The sequence below is a fragment of the Leucoraja erinacea genome, unplaced genomic scaffold, assembly GCF_028641065.1.
Source record: "Leucoraja erinacea ecotype New England unplaced genomic scaffold, Leri_hhj_1 Leri_543S, whole genome shotgun sequence".
NCBI lineage: Eukaryota > Metazoa > Chordata > Chondrichthyes > Rajiformes > Rajidae > Leucoraja > Leucoraja erinaceus.
The window spans coordinates 20803-33646 of NW_026576447.1; the positions used below are offsets into that span (position 1 = coordinate 20803).

The following is a 12844-nucleotide window of genomic DNA, read 5'->3' on the forward strand; positions in this document are numbered from 1 at the left end:
TCACCTGCCGCTCGCCAGCTTCATGTCAGCCGCTTCCCGCAAATCCTTAAATTCCCACAGCCGAGTAACCTCAATTGGTCCCTTGATCGCGCTGTCGGAATTTAAGGATTTGCGGGAAGCGGCTGATATGAGCGAAGTGGCCGGCGAGCATGATCCCCGACCCCCTCCTTAACAACGCTCCTGCCCTCCCCGCAACTTTACCCTGGGCCACTCCCCACACGCTGTGAAAGGAACTATTCCCCCCTCCCCACCCACCCCGGGAAATACGGGTATTTAAAAACATATAGCACCAAGAAATTCACTTAACTCATTATCGGTACACAAACTTAATTCTTCTCTCTTTGTTTCCTAAGATACGTTTAAGATAATGACAAACCATGTTTAAAAACCCGCCAAGAAACTTGCGCTGTGCATGCGCAATAGGCTGCTGCGCATACTCAGTACTGCAAAGGTAGAATTTCAGTTGCCTTCAGGTCTCCCTGTCATTGACGGCTTGAAGCAGTGCCGATGGCACATGGGCTGCACAGATCTTCGCGAGTTGCAAGTACTGCGGATGAAAGGCACGGAGAATTATACCTACCTAAGAGATAGAACTCTTAGATAGGCATAATTCTCCCATGCATTTACTATTTATATTTAATACTTTCCATTTTATAATTTTAGTCAGGGTAGGCAGTGCCTACCTTGCCTACCCTGGGTGCAGGAGATGAATTGGTGGATAGGGATGGTGTGTGAGAATGTGTGGATCAGGAGAGAAAGGCGCACAGAATGTGGGCTATCTTAAATTGGAGAATTCAAACCATTGGGTTCCAGACTGCCCAATACCCATGAGATGTTGTTCACTGTTTCTACGTTGTTTGGAGCAGACAAAAAATATTATCAAAAAACACAGTTGGATTGCAAATCAATTTGGATTTGCCACTCATGCACCACAAAAAATGTAGAACTGCTTGAACCAGTGGGCAAGTTAAAAACCACAGCTGAATACCAGAGCTTCAGTTATTTTCACCCTCAGAAATGTAACCAATGAACAACCGAATGGAGAACTGTATGCAAAATTAGTTGTCATATAATTCTGTTTTCAGTCCTTCTGCATTGTGGATTAATTAAGATACTGATAGCATGCTGTGATTTGACAAAGATGCTTCTTTAAAATAATGAACTTTGATTTTATAATCTCATAAAGCATAAAACATGGCCTTACTTACCACCATTTGTCCTTGGTCAATATATAATCCAGTAAATATCACACCCGATAAGCCACCACTCATGTAAACTAAAACAAGATACAAATATTAGTACATTTGGCAAATTCATCAATAATAAAACTATTCATGTAATTTAAACTATATAGTGTCTGAATGATTAATATTAAGTAACAGAAATTGAGCATTCTGCATTTGGAATGACAGACATTTATTCAACAACATAAATATTATAAAATGGATCACCCATATAAATGTAGTTCAATCTCCATAAAACTAATGCATTGGACTCTTCATTGTAGATATGAGCCTTGAAATGACATTAATATTAGCAGATATATACATCATTAATTCTTTCTTTTCTCTCAGAATCGGGTGCCATTTTTTGCTTATTTGTATTTTCTTGTGTGGGTCTTTTCCTGCAAGCGCTGAATATAGAATGCATAACTCCATGACTTTAGAAAATGGAGAATGTTGGAATGGTGATTCATATCCAAATTAGCATGTGGCAAAATTTGCAGTGAGCATGCATTTAATTAAAAATAAATTAAAATATCATTGGTGTGGGCAAATGTATTCTCCATGCATCAAAACTGACCAAGCTTTACATGCCAGCAGAAATGGGGAACCAAAGAGCTTTAGAATGAATATTTACAAGAGCTGAAAGAAATACTGGAAGAGCTATTCATTAAGAGACAAGTATTTATTTAATTTCAGTTTACTGTTTCCCTCCAGGAGGGAGGTGGTCTTGCTGTTCACAAGCTTTGCAAATCAACAGAGGTAGTAATCTTGAGTACACCAAAGGCTTTACAAATGTTAATGGTCAGGTCGTTCTTGGAGTGAAGCCCATTCATCACCCTCTCAAAATGCTGGTAAACCTTGAAATTTTCTCATCAAAACATATGTGTGATAACTGTTGAATATCAAACAGAATTTCTTAATGGCAAGGGTCTGGTTCACTAAATCGACCAATTCATGGATACGACACATGTAGTTACAGAATTATAGTCATACAGCATGGAAACAAGATCTTTGTCCGAACTCAATTGTGCCGACCAAGAAGTCCCATCTAAGCTAGTCCCATTTGACCGGGTTTGGCCTGTATCCCTTCTAACCTTTCCTATTAATGTATCTGTCCAAATGTGTTTTAAATGTTATTACAGTATCTGCCTCAACTACATTATCTGGCAGCTCGTTCCAAATAGTCATCACCCTCTGTGTGAAAACGTTCCCCCTCAGGTTTTTATTAATCTTCCCCCCCTCACATTATTCACATAGCCTTGGAAAAAGAGTTTATGCATTGTTCACCTCATGATTGTATTCACCTTTACAAGATCATTCCTCAGCCTCTGGCATTCCAAGGAATAATGTCCAAGCCTGCCCGAGCCCTCGAGTCCTGACATCGTCTTCATATATCTTCTCTAAACTTTCCAACTTAATAGCATTTTTTCTATAGCATTCCTATTCCTAAAACTCAACATAATATTCCAAGTGCGGCCTCAGATGCTAAAAGTCATCATAACCAGCCTGAATGTGGAAAAGTTCAACCTCATGTCTTACTTAAACTAGGCCGTTAGAACCTGAGGCTTGTAAATCAACCAGTAATTCCCGCAATCTGTGAATATAGATCATATAAACAAGAATGACGAATAAAGACAAATTCTGGAGACAAATTGATAGCAGCCAGCAAAATTTGATCTTGAAAGGAAGTGTACTGAGCTGCAGAGACATTGCAGTTAAGGGCCTGTCCCACTAACGTGACTTTTCAGGGACTGTCGTTGACCTTCAAGCTCGAGGACACTAGCCTGAAAAACCTCGAGCTGGATTGAACGTCTGTACACACTCACACACACACACACACAAACACATCGCAAAGGCAGGGGCCAGGGAAAGCGGGGGAGCGCTGTCTGAAATTCACACCCGTGATGAACAGTAAGGTAAAAGGCGGCTGGCACAGTTATAGTAAGTCCTTTCGAGAGGGCGGAGAGGGGGGGGGGGGGGGGGGGGGGGGGAGAGAGGGGGAGAGAGAGGGGAGAGAAGGGAGAGAAGGGAAGAGAAGGGGGGGGAAGGGGGGGAAGAAGGAGTGGAGACACTTTTAAGAAGCCAGACAACTTATAATAAAGTTTAGCGGGCATTTAACATTACCGGTCGGTTTTCCTAGGTTCTGAAAACTCCAATGAGCCAATTAAAATGCCCGGTCAGCAAAGGAGATTGCCTACGGCTACCTCGGCAGCCTAGCGACCCCACTCCACTACGAGTTCAAAACAACCATGCCGACCAATTTTTAGTCGCGGAAAAACTTTCAGCATGCTGAAATATTTTCCTCGACCAAACTTAGGCCGCGATTATGCGGGAACTTCCCTCGAGCATGAAGGGGAGTTCCAGTGACCTCCTAGGACCTACTATCGATCACGTGTCGATCATGCTCCGATATTGAGTCAAGAGCAAACTCTTCTAAACTCGCAAATTAGGTCGCCGCAGTGGAACAGGCCCTTTAGGAAGGTCTATCATATCAGTCACCAGAGATGTACATCGTCAGGTCGGAAGCATATAGACCTCTAAGAAGTTTGTGAATGTGCAGTGTCAACCTCATGGATTATTCATAGCGGATTTTAGCAGGTTAAGTGAAAGCCATTACCATAAGTTACTGTAATCAGTAATGGTTGATCTTCATAGAATAAAAAAAATATGTTTCATCATCATCTGATGAATTCTCAACTGGGGTAAGGCCAACTTTGAGTGTATGAGAGAAGGTCTCGCTCAAGTTGACTGGAGCAGGTTATTAGAGGGGAAAGGAACATCGGCCAAGTGAGATGTTTTTAAAAGTTTGCTGATAAATGCTCAGGATATGTACATCCCCGTTAATGAAGGGCAACGCAGTTAAACGTAAGGAAGCTTGGGTGACGAGGGAAATTGAGACGTTAGTTAAAAACAAGAAGGATGCATGGGAAATGTATAGGCAGCTGGGATCAAGTGCATCCCTGGACTTTAGGGAACAAAGGAGTAAACTAAAAAAGGAAATCAGAGGGCAAAAAGTGGCCAGGAGATAACTCTGGTGGGTAGCATTAAGGGCAATCCCAAAAGATTTTATAAATACAGAAGGGGGAAAATGGTAAGAGAGAGAGTGGGACCTCTCAGGAATCAAAGCGGTCACCTCTGTGTGGAGTCACAGGAGATGGGCAAGGTCCTAAATGAGTATTTCTCCTCTGTATTTACTGAGGAGAAAGACAGTAGGACGGAGGATATTGGAGCAGTCACTGGAAGTGTCTTGGGTTACTGTCGAAGAAGTACTGAAGGTTCTATCGTGTATGAAAGTAGACAAATCTCCAGGGCCTGATCTGATATATCTGAGGACATTGTTGGAAACTAGAGGGGAAATTGCAGGAGCCCTGGTTGACATTTACAAGTCGTCCTTAATTACAGGAGAGGTGCCTGAAGAGGGTGGCAAATGTTGTGCCTCTTTTCAAGAAGGGCTGCAGGGAAAATGTCTGGAACTATAGGCCGGTAAGCTTAACATCTGTCGTTGGTAAGTTACTGGAGAGTATTCTGAGGGATAGGTTATACAGGCATTTGGATGGGCAAGGGCTGATTAGGAATAGTCAGCATGGTTTTAAACGTGGGAGGTCGTGTCTCACAAATCTGATTTTGACCAAAAAGGTTGATGAGGGCAGAGCTGTAGATGTTGTGTACATGGACTTCAGTAAGGCATTCAACAAGGTTCCCCATGGTAGGCTGCTCTGGAAGGTTAGATCTCATGGGATCCAAGCAGAGATAGCTGAATGGATAGCAAATTGGCTCCATGGAAGGAAGCAGAGGGTAATGGTGGAAGGTTGCTTCTCAGACTTGAGGCCTGTGTCTAGTGGTGTGCCTCAGAGTTCAGTGCTGGGCCCGTTACTGTTTGTCATCTACATCAATGATTTGGATGGGAACATACAGGGTAAGATTAGCAAGTTTACTGATGATACAAAAGTGAGTGGTTTTGCAGATAGTGAAGATGGTTGTGAACAATTGCAGCAGGATCTGGACCGATTGGCCAGGTAGGCGGAGGAATGGTTGATGGAATTTAATACAGAGAAGTGTGAGGTGCTGCATTTTGGGACGTCGAACAAGGGCAGGACCTACACAGTGAATGGTAGGCCTCTGGGGAGTTGTAGAGCAGAGGGATCTAGGAGTACAGGTACATGATTCCTTGGAGGTCGAGTCACAGGTAGATAACGTGTCAAAAAGGCTTATGGGACTTTGGCCTTCATCAGTCAGAGTATTGAGTATGGAAGTTGGGAGGTCATGTTGCAATTGTATAAGACGTTGGTGAGACCGCATTTAGAATATTGTGTTCAGTTCTGGGCACCATGTTATAGGAAAGATATTGTCAAGCTTGAAAGGGTTCAGAAAAGATTTACGAAGATGTTCCTAGGACTAGTGGGTGTGAGCTTTATGGAGAGGTTGAGTAGGCTGGGTCTCTATTCCATGGAGCGCAGGAGGATGTGAGATATCTTATAGAGGTATACAAGATCATGAGAGGATTATATCGGGTAGATGCACAGAGTCTTTTGCCTACAGTAGAGGAATTGAGGACCAGAGGCCATAGGTTCAAGGTGAAGGAGGAAAGATTGAATAGGAATCCAAGGGGTAACATTTTCACACAAAGGGCGGTGGGTGTATGGAACAAGCTGCCAGAGAAGGTAGTTGAGGCTGGGACCATCCCATTGTTTAAGAAATAGTTAGACAGATACATGGATAGGACAGGTTTGGAGGGATATGGACCAAGCACAGGCAAGTGGGACAAGTGTACCTGGGACAATGTTGGCTGGTGTGGCGCGAGTTGGCCTGTGGACCCGTTTCCACACTGTATCAGTCTATGACTCTATTTATTAAATCAACAGGACACAATCGCCTAGAGTAGGCAATAATTCAACCTGCAACTGGTAGGTTAAACATGGATATTGGTGCTGGAGGATGCCGTTTGACTTAGAGAAAAACTTCTATTGATAGTGTACCCAGCTTTGCTACTTCCCTCCTTCTTGGCTGAACTGACTTTGTTGGAGTGCTTTAATGCTTGATGTTGAAAGAATTGGAAGGTAGAAGATTTAAACTCAGAAGAGTGATGACCAGTTAGGACTCTGTGGGCTAGAGATCCTGTTTTCATGCAGTATCTCTCCATACCTTGAGTCATAGAGGCCTTTGGCCCAACTTTCCCACACCGGCCAACAATGTCCCAGCTACTCTAGTCCCACTTGCCTGCGCTTGGTCCATATCCCTCCAAACTTGTCCTATCCATGAACCTGTCTGTTTCTTAAACGATGGGATAGTCCCAGCCTTAACTACCTCCTCTGGCAGCTTGTTTTGTGCACCCACCACCCTTTGTGTGAAAAAGTGACCCCACGTAATCCTATTAAATCTTTCTCCCTTCATCTTGAACCTATGTCCTCTGATTGAAAAGACTAGGCTTGTATTCACTGGAGTTTAGAAGGATGAGGGGGTTCTTATAGAAACATATCTTCTATATTACTAAAAGTCTGATCTTGACCGCTTTTGGCCCACTGTGCTGCGATTTCCGAGAACGCCGCAACCTATGGACGTCATTTTGGGCCACCTCGCTCAGAGCCCCCCTCCGCCTTCCGGGACCGGAGGATTTTTCCCATCGATAAAAAATCAGAGATATTAATGTTTTTTTAAAAAATCGCCATTCCCTCTGCTGCCCCTGCTGATGGCAGGGGGGAGGGACTATAAAACCCTCACTCAGTCTCTGCCAGACCCAGGAAGCGAGAGGGTCACGGCTCCCTGAGCTGCGAATAACACTGAACGCACATCTACTCCATGGTGAGTCCCTTCGATGCGGCTGTAAAGTGGCTGCTGCCCAATTGTTTGCCTCGCCCTTTTTTAAAAGTTTGTGTTCACAAAATGAATTTTGGTTGTCAGGTGGCTGCTGCCCAATTGTTTGCCTCGCCTTTTAAAAAGTTTGTGTTCACAAAATGAATTTTGGTTGTCAGGTGGCTGCAGCCAAATTGTTTACCTTAGCTTGGCTTTTAAAATTGTTGCAACAGTTGGCTGCCAGCCCAAGAATCCATTCGGCCCACAATGTCTATACTAGCTCTCTGGAAACCAGTACCTTCGGCCCGCAACACCCATACTAGCGCAACAGAAATCCCCCCCCCCCCCCCAAAAGGCGAGCAATATTGGAATTGGTGGAGAGGTGGAATATTGCGTTGGTGACCAGCTCTCCCGTGTGATGCTGGGACCCAACGGGTCCTACTTAGTCTAGTAAAATTATAAAAGGACTGGACAAGCTAGATGCAGGAAAAATGTTCCCAATGTTGGGAGAGTCCAGAACCAGGGGCCACAGTCTTAGAATAAAGGGGAGGTCATTTAAGACTGAGGTGTGAAAAAACTTTTTCACGCAGAGAATTATGAATTTATGGAATTCCCTGCCACAGAGGGCAGTGGAGGCCAAGTCACTGGATGGATTTAAAAGAGAGTTAGATAGAGCTCTAGGGGCTAGTGGAGTCAAGTTTAGGTGGGCGGCACGACCGACGTCGCAGCGGCCTCTGCAGTCTGTCTGTGTATTTTTTATTTTTTTGTCCCGTTGAGGGTTTAGTTTGTAGCGGGTTTTTAAATGTGTATGTGTGGGGGGTGGGGGAAACTTTTAAATCTCTTCCCTGCATGGAGACCCGACCTTTTACCTGTCGGGTCTCCATTGCCGTTGGGGCCTAGCGCCGTGGAGCGGCCTCCAACCGGAACGACCTGGAGGCTCAAGTCACGAAGCCTGTGGAGCTGCGGATCTACCTTCGTGGAGCTAGCCAGCTTCGGAGCGTGGAGAGCTGCGGCGGCGCGCTGCTGCGACCCGACTCCGGTGGATGGTGACACCGGGAGCTCGCGGGTCCCCGGTGGGAGACTGCTTTGCGGGGCACCGGCAACGGCGACTTCTCCCGCTCGAATTGCGGGGTTCAGAGTGACCTGGAGCGGGTCCTTACAACGCCCGGCGCGGCTTTAAATTGCCGCGGACTTGCTAGCGCCCGCCGGGGGCTCCAACATCAAGACCCGGGGCAGGGCCTTACATCGCCCGGCGTGGCTTTGAGTGGCCGCGGACTTGCTAGCGCCCGCCGGGGCCTTTGACCTCGACTTCGGGAGAGGAATGGAGAGCAGGGGAGAGATAAGACTTTGCCTTCCATCACAGTGAGGAGGAGACTCACTGTGATGGATGTTTGTGTGAATTGTGTTGGTGTGTGTCTTGGTTCTTTTCTTGTATGGCTGCAGAAACCAAATTTTGTTTGAACCTCATGTGAGGTTCAAATGACAAATAAAAGGTATGGTATTGTATTGTAAAGAGATATGGGGAGAAGGCAGGCACGGGTTATTGTTAGGGGACGATCAGCCATGATCTCAATGAATGAGGGTGCTGGCTCGAAGGGCCGAATGGCCTCCTCCTGCACCTATTTTCTATGTTTCTATGTTTCCTCGATTCCCCTACTCTGGGCAAGAGACTATGTGCATCTACCCAACCTCATGATTTTGTATACCTCTATAAGACCTCCCCTCGTCCTCCTGCGCTCCATGGAATAGAGACCCAGCCTACTCAACCTGTCCGTGTAGCTCACACTCTCTAGTCCTGGCAACATCCTCATTAATCTTTTCTGAACCCTTTCAAACTTGACAATATCTTTCTTATAACATGGTGCCCAGAACTGAACACAATATTCTAAATGCGGTCTCATCAACATCTCATACAACTGCAACATGACCTCCCAACATCTATACTCAATACTCTGACCGATGAAGGCCAAAGTGACAAAACCTTTTTTGACCACCTTATCCACCTGTGACTCGACCTTCAAGGAACCATACACCTGTACTCCTAGATCCCTCTGCTTTACAACACTAGCCACCGGTCTACCATTTACTGTGTAGGTCCCTGCCCTTGTTCGACGTCCCAAAATTCAACACCTCACACTTCTCTGTATTAAATTCCATCAATTATTCCTCCGCCCACCAGATCCAGATCCTGCCGCAATATTTCACAATCGTCTTCACTGTCTGCAAAACCACTCACTTTTGTATCATCAGTAAACTTGCTAATCTTGCCCCGTATGTTCTCATCCAAATCATTGATGTAGATGACAAACAACGGACCCGGCACTGAATCATGAGGCACACCACTAGTCGTAGGCCTCCAGTCTGAGAAGCAACCTTCCACCATCACCCTCTGCTTCCTTCCATGGAGCCAATTTTCTATCCATTCAGCAATCTCTCCCTGGATCTCATGCGATCTAACCTTCCAAAGCAGTCTACCATGTGGAACCTTGTTGAATACCTTACTGAAATACATGTACACAACATCTACAGCTCTGCCCTCATCGACCTTTTTGGTCACGTCTTCAAACAAATCAATCAGATTTGTGAGACACGACCTCCCACGTACCAAACCATGCTGAATATCCCTAATCAGCTCTTGCCCATCCAAAAGCCTGTATAACCAATCCCTCAGAATACTCTCTCGTAACTTTCCAACCACAGATATTAAGCTCACCGGCCTATAGTTCCCAGCATTTATACTCCAGCCCTTCTTGAAAAGAGACATAACATTTGCCACCCTGCAATCTTCCAGCAGCTCTCCTGTATTTAAGGATGACTCATAAATATCAACCAGGGCTCCTGCAATTTCAGCTCTAGTTTCCTGCAATGTCCTCGGATATATCTGATCAGCCCCTGGAGATTTGTCTACCTTCATACACGATAGTACCTTCAGTACTTCTTCGACGGTAACACTGACTGCTCTCAAGACATTTCTATTGACTGCCCCGTTCCTCCGTCCCACTGTCTTTCTCCTCGGTAAATACAGAGGATAAATACTCATTGAGGACCTTGCCCATGTCCTGTGGCTCCACACAGGGGTGACCGCTTTGATTCCTGAGAGGTCCCACTCTCTCTAATTACCCTTTTCCACCTTATGTAATTATAAAATCTTTTGGGATAGTCCTTATTGCTACCCGCCAGAGCTATCTCCTGACCCATTTTTGCCCTTCTGATTTCCTTCTCCTTAGTTCCCAAAACTCCTCCAGGGATGCACTTGATCCCATCTGCCTTTACCTGTCCCATGCATCCTTCTTGCTTTTGACCAACTGTGATGTTTGGTGGACTGTGTGGGGTGGGAGGGCCCGTTGGTCCTCCCATGCAGCAGGTGGCGCAGCACAGGACAAAGGGAGATGTATTGTATATAGTTTATCCTGTCTGTAGACAGTGTGAGTGGGCAGTCAGAATCTGTGTGTGTGTGTAGCCATTTTGAGTAGTCTTGCTGCCAGCATTGAGCAAAGCATTAAAGACTTCTGTTGTAAATTAAAGACTCTCAAGTTTTGTACAGAAAACGAACATGAAAGTGGTGTCAGGCGTGGGATATTTCGGATTGTGTTCAAATACCCAGATAAGAGCCTATTTTTCGATTTAAAAAAAAATATATATATTTTTTGAGTTCTGTAGTGTAGTCAAACTAACATGTCTCGGCAATTCGATCGTTTCGATCCCGAGCGAGAAAGGTGGTCGTCATATTTAATGTGAGCTGAGTTTTATTTTGAAAGTATGGCAATTACAACTGACCAGAGGAAGAAGGCTCTCTTGTGTTCTTTTGCGCTGCTTCAAAATTTACTTACAGAAGAAGTAACTGAAGCCTCATATGCTGAAATCACAACGGCTTTGCAGCTGCATTTCGAAGAAAGTCGAAATTTCTTCGAAGCTCGCCATGATTTCTACAGGACGGTGCAACAGGAAGGGCAATCGATTACCGAATTTCTTGCCGAACCAAGGCAAGAGCATGTGATTTTAAAACTCAATGCTGCGAAAAAAGTGCCAAGACAATGCGTTGCGGGATAGACTGGTCATGGGCTGCAGGCACATTCATCCAGCAGGCGATTCTCAAGGAATCGGATGCCTTATTGAAGAATGTGCTGCAGTGTGCTAAGATGGCCGAGCTGCTGAGTAAAGAACTGCACAAAATGGCCAGCAAAACAGCTTCGAAGCTCCCTCAGGAGGTGCATACAGTTTGTCAGACTTGTCCGCAACACCAGAAACCATTTGATCGACACAGAGCAAATCCGGAGAAGGTGGGACAGTTTCAGAAGAGCCCTCCCCCTGTGGGGGAGGATCGAAACCCTGCTACCGGTGCGGCTCGACTGCTCATCATCACCCGGAGTGCCCGTATATCAAGTCCGTTTGTTATGCCTGTTACCAAAAAGGTCATCTCCAGGCAGTGTGTCAATCCGTAGGAAAGATGAGAAAGGGCATGAAAGCGCAAAACACAGTCGACCAAATCGCGGAGACCATTCCTATTGAAGTGCTCGATGTGCCAATGATCACCGACAAGACGAGGATTTTGCTGCGGGTCTCAAACGTCGATCTACAGTTCCAGGTGGACACTGGTGTGGCTGTGTCGCTAGTGGGTCAGGACATCTGGGAGAGGATCAGATCGTCGAAACTGAAACGGGCCAATATCTGCCTTTTCGGATACGGACGACAGCCCATTCCCATGAAAGGCAAATGCACTGTCGCCGTTTCCTGTAATTGTATGACTTAGATGTTGCCGCTGATCGTCGTTGGTAAAGAAGGTACATCCCTGTGCGCCATCGACTGGATCCATTCAAGCTTGACATGATCTACGATGGATCAACTATGGCATTGTCATCGACCACGGATTGCAGCATGGTCAGCAAGTGCGAGAATAACCTGTGAAAACAGGACGTCAAATGGCACTGGTCAAAAGAGTGTGACCATGCATTCACCAGGTTGGAGGAGATGCTCGCCCAGAAGACGCATTTGGTCCACTATGACCCATCGAAGCCGATCTCACTGGCCGCCGATGCATCGCCATATGGTCATGGAGCTGTAATCTCACAAACGGAGCTGAACGGCAAGGAAGAACCAATTGCGTTCGCATCAAAAACGCTGACGATCGCCGAGAAAAACTGCAGCCAAGTGGAGAAAGAACAGCATACTGAAAGCATATAGTGATATCACTTCAAAAGAGAACATTGAGGAAAACTCTATTTTCTGAGCCTTTAGCAAAAGTTGTGAAATGCAAAAAAGGCTGGAAAAAAAGAGTGAAGCGAGGTCCAGCCAAATGGAGACGTTCAAACTGGAAAGGGGGAATGTGATGTTTGGTGGACTGTGTGGGGTGGAAGGACCCGTTGCTCCTCCCGTGCAGCAGGTGGCGCTGCACAGGACAAAGGAGGATGTTTTGTATATAGTTTATCCTGTCTGTCGACAGTGTGAGTGGGCAGTCAGATTCTGTGTGTGTGTGTGCAGCTATTTTGAGTAGTCTTGCTGCCAGCATTAAAGACTTCTGTTGTAAATTAAGGACTCTCAAGTTTTGTACAGACCTAGAAAACGAACACGAAACCAACGTTGTAAGGTACAGGGACAGAGTCCCCCTTGTCCTGACCTTTCACCCCATCAGCCGTTGCATACAACACATAATCCTCCGACATTTTCGCCCCCTCCAACACGATTCCACTAGTCACATCTTCCCATCTCCACCCCTTTCCGCCTTCCAGAGACTGTTCCCTACACAACTCCCTGCTTAACTCATCCTTTCCCACCCAAACTTCCCCCTTGCAGGTACCTTCTCCTGCAACTGGAGGAGATGCAACACCTGT

General features: G+C 45.7%; 1 long non-coding RNA gene across 3 annotated transcripts in view; it reads right to left on the bottom strand.

The window, feature by feature from the left end:
• The window catches only part of LOC129694105 (uncharacterized), a 55155-nt gene that overhangs the window by 16741 nt on the left and 25570 nt on the right, over positions 1-12844 (bottom strand). For all 3 annotated transcript variants that reach the window (XR_008722955.1, XR_008722954.1, XR_008722953.1), the window contains exon 2: positions 1209-1276. This is a non-coding gene — a long non-coding RNA (uncharacterized LOC129694105). The remainder of the gene's footprint in view (positions 1-1208; positions 1277-12844) is intronic.